The sequence below is a fragment of the Schistocerca americana genome, chromosome X (genome assembly GCF_021461395.2).
Source record: "Schistocerca americana isolate TAMUIC-IGC-003095 chromosome X, iqSchAmer2.1, whole genome shotgun sequence".
Taxonomy (NCBI): Eukaryota; Metazoa; Arthropoda; class Insecta; order Orthoptera; family Acrididae; genus Schistocerca; species Schistocerca americana.
This window is the reverse complement of record NC_060130.1, coordinates 354,089,904-354,102,910: the sequence shown is the minus strand read 5'-3', so window position 1 is coordinate 354,102,910 and position 13,007 is coordinate 354,089,904. Positions and strand designations below refer to the sequence as shown.

The 13,007-nt window shown below is 40.1% G+C and overlaps 1 protein-coding gene across 3 annotated transcripts in view; it reads right to left on the bottom strand.

Moving 5' to 3' along the window:
- LOC124554729 overlaps positions 1 to 12,657 on the bottom strand; it is a 284,948-nt gene extending 272,291 nt beyond the window's left edge. For 2 of the 3 annotated variants that reach the window (XM_047128375.1, XM_047128377.1), the window contains exon 1: positions 12,570 to 12,657. The gene's annotated coding sequence lies outside the window, so the exon portion shown is untranslated. Of the gene's footprint in view, positions 1 to 12,545 lie in introns of all 3 variants that reach the window. The other variant, XM_047128376.1, reaches the window with a different exon arrangement.
- Positions 12,658 to 13,007: the final 350 nt, after the last annotated feature.

Below are 13,007 nucleotides of genomic sequence, written 5' to 3'. Positions count from 1 at the left end.
CCCTGAAACTATCGATAGAACTTCTTAAGAGCACTCCTGTTTTTAATCCACCGTGACAAATTATATTCTGTTAACTTCATATATTTTTCACTGAAGTAACACATTCTGCCTAATTATGTTGATTTAGGTACACGGAAATACAGAAGCATCCGATTCCACCCATCTGCTTTGACCCATGATGTCACAAATATGGCACGACTCCAATATGGCGCCTTATGACGTCATTACATAAACATGATAACAAACACGAAAATACATCGAAAAACCAAGACTGACACGTTCCACAAAAAACCTAATTACACTAACGGGAGAAGGATGGGAAATTGGGGATTTTTGGGTGGGGACAAAGTACATATAAACAAATTTAGACACACACCCCCATACCAAACCACACAAAACGACGAAAAAAGTGACAACACAAAACTCCCCAAATTCCACTAAACACAATATCCTCTGGAATCGGACACTTCCCTTGACCTATATAGCTCAACAGCAGCTCCCGATCTCACAAATTGGAATCGAACACTTCCCTTTACCTATATAGCTAAACAGCAGCTCCAGATCCCACAAATTGGAATCGAACACTTCCCTTGACCTATAGAGCTAAACAGCAGCTCCAGATCCCACAAATTGGAATCGAACACTTCCCTTGACCTATAGAGCTACATAGCTCAACAGCAACTCCCGAAACCGGAACACCCACAGCCACACATTGTAATGGAATACTTCCCTTGACCCCAACACACAACAAATACACTAAGAACAAGAAAAACAAAAACTTATCACAACAAAGATCCGGCGCCACAACCTAGGTTGGCCACCACACACACACACACACACACACACACACACACAAAAACAACAAACCAACTAAAAAATACACAACCAAAAGAAAAACCCAACCTCCTGCCTCACCCCAAAATAAAATATCCATAAACAAAAACCAAATGCAAAATAAAAAAATCTCAATCACACACTACAACTCAAGAAAAACTGCAGCCCGCATCTCGTGGTCGTGCGGTAGCGTTCTCGCTTCCCACGCCCGGGTTCCCGGGTTCGATTCCCGGCGGGGTCAGGGATTTTCTCTGCCTCGTGATGGCTGGGTGTTGTGTGCTGTCCTTAGGTTAGTTAGGTTTAAGTAGTTCTAAGTTCTAGGGGACTGATGACCATAGATGTTAAGTCCCATAGTGCTCAGAGCCATTTGAACCATTTTGAGCCAAAAACTGCAACAAAATAGATCCTCCACAACTCTATCACAAACCAACACTCCCCCCCCCCCCCCCCCACAAACAGTAACACGAACTAACCCCCCCCCCCCCCCCGGAGCCGCAGCCACGCACCTAGCCAACCTAACTAGCCACCTTCGGCCTGTACATCTTACTAATAGCCCTTATTTAAAAAAAAAATAAAATAATAATAATAATAATAGCCCTCAGGGACGCTCTTTCGCCAACAGTACTCATCTAAATGAGACTGAAGATTGGAAGAGCACCTCTTCCCCCTTCCAAGAACTGACTTAACAGCCCCCCACATCCCCTCCATAGTATTCGTACAAGCCCCCGTCTCATAATTTTTAAACTCTAAACTATGGTTAACAACTAAATGATTGTACCCTCTCTCATCCAATCCCCTATAAGAAGAAAAAGCATCTGAAACTACAGTGGAACCCGGTTCTGTAAACTCCTCAATTAACCCCACTAATTCTGCCTTAGACCGCCCCTCCACAACCCTGAAGACACATTCCGAACACCCACTCCCCGGTACAACAGCCCGCCCACACCCAGAGACTTACCCCTGCCATACTTCCTTCTCCCAAACTGCGACTCATCCACCTGCACCACAACATCAGGCCCATCCAACTTACCCCTGTACTTAATAAACTCAGAACATACTTCACAGCAAAACAAAAACCAGTCAAGCACACTCCTTTCACTCGCGCCAGTCTCACGCGTGCGCAAAATCTTTGAGAGGATCTATAACAAAAGTAATACGTCAACAACACAATATCGCGCAAGCCCAACCTAGACTTCTTGAACCAGGAACCACAACGCATGGAGCGCCATAGGTTATCCCTACGGCACCGCCACATATAACCGTCCCTGGTCCGAGATGCCGGAATGTTTGCCAATGTCATTTCCTTCCGACAGACAGCACACTTGACCACCTCCGCAATCAACCCAAAAAGCTGTAGAAATTTGATCAGCCCCAACTGAGTTGCACCCATCATAGCACGGAGTCGCACACTACTTATTTTATCGGTCATATCCATACCTAACAAGACCAACAACAAATTCATTTATTCACATTAACATACGATCTACAGCAAACAGCACTACAATAACTTTCACACAAAACCACTAAATCGTTAACTCACTGAAACCAATTCCGCTTGAAACACAGCCAAAACGCGAACCAGCCACTATAATCAGCAAGACAAAACTGAACCCATTACACCACACAACAAGAAACCCCTAAACACACCACCAGAGGGCACCACGAACCACAACATGACACCTACAAACATGCCACACTCACAAACCAAACTTCGCGCCGTCATGACGTCACACACCACAACAGCCTTAAATAACGAGTCAAAAACGATGGGTGGAATCGGACGCTTCGCTCGACCCAGGTATGCCGACAGCACATTAAATGTTTTCCAAAGGCACATAACAATAGTCTTCCTTCTCAGGCCAAAAGAAAGATACTGCTGGTGCAGGTGGGTGGAAAAAAAGTAGTTCAACACATCCTTGTACATCACAGGCATTTCCGATGAAGGCAAAGTACTATCTGTCATCATATACAGCTGCTACAAATGAATTTTGTTGAGGACGAGTGCATGTCAAGTGTGGGGCATTTTCACTGAATGAAAAAAAATCAAGGAAGACTTTTCAGAAGAAGTTACTCCTTTAATCTCTACGGACTCGCAAGAAAGTGGTTTGTAATGGTAAAAATTCCTGGTGTGAGATATTGTGCGGGTTGTCGAAAATCTCTTCCCAAGGTTTTTGCGTAAGGAATCTACACTGACTTTCTCTAAGAAGTGAAAAAAACATTTGTCAATATTAGCTTTGCAGAAATGATAAACACAAGCTGCACTTGTTTTTTTTTTTTGGCATAATTCACTAGCTGAAGACTACCTCTTCTCGATATATGTTTTATAGGTCTTCCCAAACCATTGCACACAGATTTACCGTGGCTAGTAGCAAAAGAGGAATGCTCAGCATCAATAGAAAAATTGTTTATGTGCTCACAAAATTTTTTAAAGCTTTTTCTATTCTTATACTGAGCAGCACATCCATCAGTGAAATAGTGAACTTTCTTCACTTGTGGATAATGATCTGCCAGCCACTTAACCATTTCTTTGTGGGCAGCATTTACAAATCCTATATCATATTCCATATCATCGCTTATAAAGCAGTGGTTCACTATTACCAATTTACTTTCTTCGTTTACCACATTTAAACAAACGGGACGGATTGTACAGCTGCTTCTCGTCCAGTGGTACCTCTGAATTTCATTCTGAATTACAAAACTGTAGTTTTCAGCAAAGTCCATTAAGAGAATTACTTTTTCCAGGGTTAGATTTTCTTTCAATTTTTTCAATGGTTTTGACAGACACTTGGATATAAATGAGTGTGGTTTAAGTGCCTGTAATTCTGTTACCAACAAGTCTATGTATTCACCAACAGTTGCAGACTGCTTTACCAATTCTGCCCAATGATCTGTGTTTATCCCACTGGCTGAACTCAATTTCATCATCAGCATCTGTGTAAGCTAATTTCTGTTTTAATAATTCTGCCAGTTTATCACTGGGACAATTATCACAGTGATTATGCATGCAGTCGAAGGTTTCTGAGTCACATACAAGAAACTATGTTTCTTTGGATAAAATACACACACACACACACACACACACACACACACACACACACACACTGAATGAGTGCCAGCAGCAGCACTAACTAAAATACATAACTTTGGTCTTAGTGAACAAAATTTAGAAACACCAATGTTAATGTTTGGATTCTCCCGTTTAAAACAAGATTACAGTTATCTTAAGTTGCAAAGGATGAGTCTCTTTTGCATATACACATTCTTCAGATCTCCGGGCGGCTCAGGAGGATGTCATTATCAGGAGAAAGAAAACTGGCGTTCTACAGATCGGAGCGTGGAATGTCAGATCCCTTAATCGAGCAGGTAGGTTAGAAAATTTAAAAAGGGAAATGGATAGGTTAAAGTTAGATATAGTAGGAATTAGTGAAGTTTGGTGGCAGGATGAACAAGACTTCTGGTCAGGTGAATACAGGGTTATAAATACAAAATCAAATAGGGCTAATGCAGGAGTAGGTTTAATAATGAATGGGAAAATAGGAATGCGAGTAAGCTACTACAAACAGCATAGTGAAAGCATTATTGTGGCCAAGATAGATACGAAGCCCATGCCTACCACAGTAGTACAAGTTTATATGCCAATTAGCTCCGCAGACGACGAAGAGATCGATGAAATGTATGATGAGATAAAAGAAATTATTCAGGTAGTGAAGGGAGACGAAACTTTAATAGTCATGCTTGACTGCAACTCAATAGTAGGAAAAGGAAGAGAAGGAAACGTAGTAGGTGAATATGGAACAGGGGTAAGGAATGAAAGAGGAAGCCGCCTGTTAGAATTTTGTACAGAGCATAACTTGATCATAGCTAACACCTGGTTCAAGAATCATAAAAGAAGGTTGTATACATGGAACAAGCCTGGAGATACTGACAGGTTTCAGATAGATTATATAATGGTAAGACAGAGATTTAGGAACCAGGTTTTAAATTGTAAGACATTTCCAGGGGCAGATGTGGACTCTGACCACAATCTATTGGTTATGAACTGTAGATTAAAACTGAAGAAACTGCAAAAGGTGGGAATTTAAGGAGATGGGACCTGGATAAACTGACTAAGCCAGAGGTTGTACAGAGTTTCAGGGAGAGCATAAGGGAACAATTGACAGGAATGGGGGAAAGAAATACAGTAGAAGAAGAATGGGTAGCTTTGAGAGATGAAGTAGTGAAGGCAGCAGAGGATCAAGTAGGTAAAAAGACGAGGGCTAGTAGAAATCATTGGGTAACAGAAGAAATATTGAATTTAATTGATGAAAGAAGAAAATATAAAAATGCAGTAAATGAAGCAGCCAAAAAAGGAATACAAACGTCTCAAAAATGAGATCTAACAGGAAGTGCAAAATGGCTAAGCAGGGATGGCTAGAGGACAAATGTAAGGATGTAGGGGCTTATCTCATTAGGGGTAAGATAGATACTGCCTACAGGAAAATTAAAGAGACCTTTGGAAAAAAGAGAACCACTGTATGAATATCAAGAGCTCAGATGGAAAGCCAGTTCTAAGCAAAGAAGGGAAAGCAGAAAGGTGGAAGGAGTACATAGAGGGTCTATACAAGGGCGATATACTTGAGGACAATATTATGGAAATGGAAGAGGATGTCGATGAAGATGAAATGGGAGATACAATACTGCGTGAAGAGTTTGACAGAGCACTGAAAGACCTGAGTTGAAACAAGGCCCCGGAAGTGGACACATTCGATTAGAACTACTGACGGCCTTGGGAGAGCCAGTCCTGACAAAAGTCTACCATCTGGTGAGCAAGATGTATGAGACAAGCGAAATACCCTCAGACTTCAAGAAGAATATAATAATTCCAATCCAAAAGAAAGCAGGTGCTGACAGATGTGAAAATTACCGAACAATCAGTTTAACAAGTCACGGATGCAAGGTACTAATACGAATTCTTTACAGACGAATGGAAAAAACTGGTAGAAGCCGACCTCGGGGGGAGATCAGTTTGGATTCCATAGAAATGTTGGAACACGTGAGGCAATACTGACCCTACGACTTATCTTAGAAGAAAGATTAAGGAAAGGCAAACCTACGTTTCTAGCATTTGTAGACTTAGAGAAAGCTTTTGACAATGTTGACTGGAATACTCTCTTACAAATTCTTCAGGTGGCAGGGGTAAAATACAGGGAGCAAAGGGTTATTTACAATTTGTACAGAAACTAGATGGTGGTTATAAGAGTCGAGGGACATGAAAGGGAAGCAGTGGTTGGGAAGGGAGTGAGACAGGGTTGTAGCCTTTCCCCGATGTTATTCAATCTGTATATTGAACAAGCAGTAAAGGAAACGAAAGAAAAATTCCCAGTAGGTATTAAAATCCATGGAGAAGAAATAAAAACTTTGAGGTTCGCCGATGACATTGTAATTCTGTCAGAGACAGCAAGGGACTTGGAAGAGCAGTTGAACGGAATGGACAGTGTCTTGAAAGTAGGATATAAGATGAACATCAACAAAAGTAAAACGAAGATAATGGAATGTAGTCGAATTAAGTCAGGTGATTCTGAGGGAATTAGATTAGGAAATACTTAAAGTAGTAAAGGAGTTTTGCTATTTGAGGAGCAAAATAACTGATGATGGTCAAAGTAGAGAGGATATAAAATGCAGACTGGCAACGGCAAGGAAAGCGTTTCTGAAGAAGAGAAATTTGTTAACATCGAGTATAGATTTATGTGTCAGGAAGTCGTTTCTGTAAGTATTTGTATGGAGTGTAGCCTTGCATGGAAGTGAAACATGGACGATAACTAGTTTGGACAAGAAGAGAATAGAAGCTTTCGAAATGTGGTGCTACAGGAGAATGCTGAAGGACTAGATGAGTAGATCACATAACTAATGAGGAGGTATTGAATAGAATTGGGGAGAAGAGGAGTTTGTGGCACAACTTGATTAGAAGAAGGGACAACAACAACAACAAACAAACACATTCTTCTGAATGGAGGTGGAGATTAGTGTTTAACGTCCCGTCGACAACGAGGTCATTAGAGACGGAGCGCAAGCTCGGATGAGGGAAGGATGGGGAAGGAAGTTGGCCGTGCCCTTTCAAAGGAACCATCCCGGCATTTGCCTGAAGCGATTTAGGGAAATCACGGAAAACCTAAATCAGGATGGCTGGAGACGGGATTGAACCGTCGTCCTCCCGAATGCGTGTCCAGTGTGCTAACCACTGCGCCACCTCGCTCGGTTTCTTCTGAATGCTAATTTTGTCTTTTGCTCCTGGTAACATTCAAGTATATTCACCATTTTTGCAAAAAATCAGTGACAATCTTTACCACTCCAATAGCAATAACTTTTTCCCCTTTCTGGTTTAGAAATTGATAAAATACCCATTCTTGTTTTCAGTTTCCTTGCTTGTTGAACCACATACTCAAAAAATGGTTCAAATGGCTCTGAGCACTATGGGACTCAACATCTTAGGTCATAAGTCCCCTAGAATGTAGAACTACTTAAACCTAACTAACCTAAGGACATCACACACACCCATGCCCGAGACAGGATTCGAACCTGCGACCGTAGCAGTCCCGCGGTTCCGGACTGCAGCGCCAGAACCGCACGGCCACCGCAGCCGGCGAACCACATACTCACTAACATTGAATTCTGACATTATGTTTTCTTTTGATCTAGAAGGTGGAACTAAAAATAAAATTTGAATTTTTTCAGGTACTCTCACATGACCCACTTTTTCCTTCATTATCAATATCATGGCATGAAAATCTTTGGCTTTCATAACAATTCCATCATCATATTTTTCTTCTCTACAGCCAGAATCTTCAGTACTACAATCTTATCTCTGGCACACTTTTCTTTCCAAAACATGCTTAACTTTTTCTAGCTTCTTTTTGCCATGTAAAACCTTGCTGTGATTTGAAATGGAGTCAAATTTTTAGGGAGAGCACTCCAAACCATGTAATGATCTTTTTCCAAATGACAAATAGTGAAAGTAATTGGGGGTAAAAGGGGGAAGCAAACTTTTCACTACGTTTGTATTATTCAAGAAGTTGCAACAAAGAAAAAGGTAATTAAAGTATTGGGGCTTCACTCCACTGACTCAATGAAAACTACAGGTGTTCCAAAAGAACATGATTATTCACTGCCCCCATTCCGTTATGCAATTAGCAATTTCCCTTCATAAGAGAGACACACTGACTCGCATAGAATTCTGTATAAGATTCCAGGGAGGATTAGAGTAAAATACGTTTTAAATGTTTTTTGTCAGTAGAAGATTTTGTAGTATGCTTCAAATAGAGGATTCATAATTATATTCATAGAAATGTGTCTTACAGGAGTCATACTCATACTCTGTGATGAAGATGCTAGCACAGGAGAGGAATTCGTGGCAGGCTGCATCAAACCAGTCAGAAAACAGATGATCCAAAAAAGAAACTCATACTGCACTACACTAACTTTTATCCCTGTGCCATTCTGCATGTCAAGCTTCTTTGCATGGCCATCCTCTGCAGCAGACACATATATATTTTTTTTGTAAATAAAAACACCTTCTCTTGCTGCACTGTGTTTTTTTTTCCCAGGTGAGTTTAGACTTTTTTCACTTTATAAACACTTTAAACAAAAGCCTATCATAACTATATCATCATAGATCTCCCTGATGATGCCTTAATGTGAAAAAAGGCGAAACATGTCTGGGAAAATAAAACACAGAGCAGCAAGAGAAGACTTTTTATTTACAAAACCAACATTCTGCATGTGTTTATAATAAAACAAAATTGAAGAGTCATTGTAACGCCATTCACGGGGTAACACTGACCCCCTTTCAATTTTTTTTTTCTACTAACCTATGAAAAATATAACCTACACAGTGCAATACGAGTGTTTGTATAGAAATAATGTACAATAACAAAACTCACTGTGAACAGAAGTTGATATATGCAACAGATATTCTACAAAAACGTCAAAAAAAAGTGGTCAATCTTACCCAGATGATGATACATACTAACAATACATTAATATATACGATCAAATCTTCTACATTATTAACACCTACCACCTCTTATACCTCAATGCTAACAAATGTTATGGGGGACCTGCAGTAATTGTGGAGTCCCCTGGTTATATCCAAGCTCACTGATGATTCCTTCATTCTCTCATATAAATTCAGTTAGACCTCACAGAGTATCTGATTCAATTAGTTTGTACTTTGTTTGCGGAGACCTCAGTGCCTTTCCTACTTCACTGCTGCTGGTGTTAAGCACAGGAGCAATTTTTTGCATGGAACACTCTTTTAACTTGGACATTTTTTAGTCTGCACTTCACACATTCCACAGCCACTTCCTCTGTCTCTTAGTGTGTGATAAGATCAAATACCTATTGTTTTGACACAACAATACACATCTGAACTTACCACACATATGAGACAACACAAATATTATATTCTGCAATAATATAAGATGACAAAGTTAGTCATAACAAAACAAACCCTAGTGCCACACACTGGCAGTTTTCAGTAGCAAGCTAGAATCAGTGTGTCCTTTGATCTGACGGACACATCCATGGATTGCTGTTTTTGTGTTTACATCATCATCTAGTAAACATCAACAGACCAGCAGTAACCATAGACAATGCTGCAAAACAGGTTTCAACCTCTTTGTAAACACAGCTTAATAAGGTGGGAAGATATGGCTTCGAAGTTCTTTCCATTGTATACATATACAGCCCATATTTTAAAGAGTGTGTGGAACTGTTAGTAGTAACAAAAAAGCTTTCCCATCATTCAAAGGGAAAATAGAGAAGTAGCTTTCTTTGGTGCCTTGAGAAGTAGCTTTCTTTGGTGCCTTGAAGTGCATGCGCACTCCACTGAGCAAATCGGTTCATAAAGTATGAAGTCTGTTTCTCCGAGTGTACTACATCCATCATATTTACAAAGGCAAAATGTTACACTGGCTTGATGAACATCTAATACTTGTGTAATCATTACCATTAACAAAGCTTATGCCTCTGCACAACATACACCACTGATTACATATCCACGGTTACCAAGTTATTCTTTAAAAGCTGGGATGTAATGAATGTCGATGGAATGAAAAATCCATTCTAGAAGTTTATGACAAAAATTTCTGCACACAAGTTGGGTCTAGTGCAGCAGGGGATACAACCCGTCGGCTTTGGACAATGACGTCACAAGTCGCCAGATAGCAGTTTACCATTTTCGCTTTTGCTGTTATGTTTCAGTTTCGTTTTTTTACTGATTGCTTAATAAAGTGGATCTGTTTATTCTATCTCGCTCGTGAGATTTTTTTTTAAAAAGCCAAAAAACACTTATCAGCCACTGAAGGGAGCTACAACACTAAGAAGAATCGCTTCTCGATTGGTGACTTGTGACGTCAATGTCCAAAGCCGACGGGTTGTGTCCCCTGCTACACTAGTCCCCACAAGTTTATCTGGCGGCTTAAAAAATCAAAGGAACTGAATAGTGGCAACTCACTAACTAAAGAGACATTTTTCTTTTAACCACCAAATAGAGATAATCATACAGCTGTCAATTTATTATATCAACGACTGCAAAAAGTTTCTTCCAACCACTAAGTTGTAGATACACATTTTGAGACCTTCATTTGAGTAGTATTAACAACTCATAGATTCTAATGATAATATTTCTATTTGATACATTTTTTTAAGACAATAAATGGCTCTGAGCACTATGGGACTTAACATCTATGGTCATCAGTCTAAGACAATGAATATGGCTAACCCTGTAACTGTTACTATCAGGTAATAATACAGATATTCAGAATTTGGAAATACGGAAGCGTCCGATCCCGCCCGTCTGCTTTGACCCATGACGTCACAAATATGGCGGAAACAAAAACAAACACACACACTTTCCACAAGAAGCCTAATGACACTAACGGGACAAGCGCGGGAAATGGGGTGTTTTGGGTGGGGGGGGGGGGCAAACTAAATATAAACAAATTTAGACGCCTTGCGTAGCTACAACGTGTAAGTGAAGACAGCCATGCATGAATACCCACCCACCACCCCAGGGGTCGTAACCCCTGCAACCCATAGAAGATAAAGATGCTTCAGTAGCTGATTAGTGTTTTTTGTCTTTTTTAAAAAAATCTCACGGGATAGAATGAACAGATCAGAAAGATAAATATAATAAACTAAAACAGAAATTGGAGGAAACAGATAATTAAAATAAGTAATAAGTGTTTTTAAATAAAAAAAAAATCTCACGAGATAGAACGAACAGATCAGAAAAGTAAATAAAATAAGATAAAACAGAACTAGAGACAGCTACACTCAAACCAAACTCCGCGCCGTCATGACGTCACACACTACAACACCCTTACGTCACGGGTCAAAGCCGACGCGTGGTATCGGACGCTTCTGTCGACCCCAGAATTTAATTCTTGTGTAGCAGAAGGAGATGATACCAATGATGCCTTTAAACAAACTTGATATAGGAAGAATAATCACATTCCTATTTACAGTGCATTATTCCACATGGAAAATTAACAAATGAAGCACGGCTAAATTCACAAACCAATCAGCAGGCAGTATTAGTTGTAACTACACAGTTTTAGCAGATGACATCATAAGAATTACTTATTGTTCGCCCCCCCCCCTTTACATTTTTCGCATTTACTGTCCAGTAAGAGTAAATAATGTACACTGAAATACTCATCGAAGATTTGTCTTTTATGTAATAGGGTCTTTATGCATTTGCTTGCAGTTTTTGATATTTAAAACGGAAAGTGAAAGTACGTTATATATAGGGTGAATATAGACATCTCCAAACAGTACAGATCAATCAGTAAACACAATTCTTACTTAGTACTCACATTCGTTGGCTTTACCACATTACAAATTACCACTTTCGAACATAAAATAGATTTTGGACTAGACTACGCATTAGTTTATCACCACAGCAAAATTTCGAGAACAGGAGGAGGAGGAGGGGGGGGGGGGTCACTTTCTATCACATACTGACCAAAAATTGCTAAAGACTTCAAACGCACGATACCACGAACTACATACCACAAAAGATCGAATAATGTATACAAAGCACTGTTTGGTGAATTTATATAATAAAGCCATGCAAGTTTCAGTTAAGTGAAATACAGACAATAGCGAGAAAACTCACATTTTTCTCTAAGATTAAATAGAACTCACTGTTCTTAACAGCTACGAAACCCCATACCGAACTGAAAATCGCCGTCTTTCGACAACTTTCTTCTACGAAACACAAGAGGAAAATTCTTGCCGACGAAAACAAACACCAGACCCACCACGTCTCAACTAATGAAGCGCGCGCACTTGAAACGTTGATCCACGTAATCTTCACACAATTTCGAATTGTCCAATCACAGTTAGAGAGGCAACCAAAGCACTCTAACTGCTCACGTGCAGCCTCAGCCGCCGCCCCCCCCCCCCCCCCCCCCCCGCACACACAAAACAGCGGCAGTAATAAACAAATGTCGGCAATTACTATGCAAAATACGCCAACCGTTTGCTTGTTGTGGCGATACGAATTCTTATTTTCTATGTATCTTCATTATTAATGCTCGTAGTTCGTACAACTTACATAATTATAGAAAACATAATACAAGTAACCATACGCAAATCGTGATGACAGTCCGAACAGTTGTAACCTGGACTACTGCAAGAACACAGTTACGCTATCCAACCTTACAACGTACCACTGAGATCTGCTGTCTCCATACCTTTCTCTCGACAAACAGCCAAGAAATAAACACAACAATCCCTCCATTCCCAACAACAACAGCATCCAAAGCACATCGTATTTTGTGTTGACTGGAATAAAGAAGCATACGCAAAGAACTAATGCAAAGTTTACTGTCTTGCTATGTTAAGTAGATGCAAATAAATTGGCGCCACTGAAAGTGACGTGACGCCAGAAACTACAGTGGTGTGAGTTTTTAATATGGGGCCAAATGAAATTATTCAGATGAGCTTCTAAATTCCTGTCAGTTTACGATATAAAGCCTCACTGAGATGCAAATATGAGAAAAAATAACTTCATGGAACGGCAGGCGACGTCACAGTCAAATGGTGGTGTGTACATACAGCACAAAACGTCAACACAACGTCACATCGCTTAGCCTAGCGCCATAGCCGATTTCGCACCACCTAGAGTCATA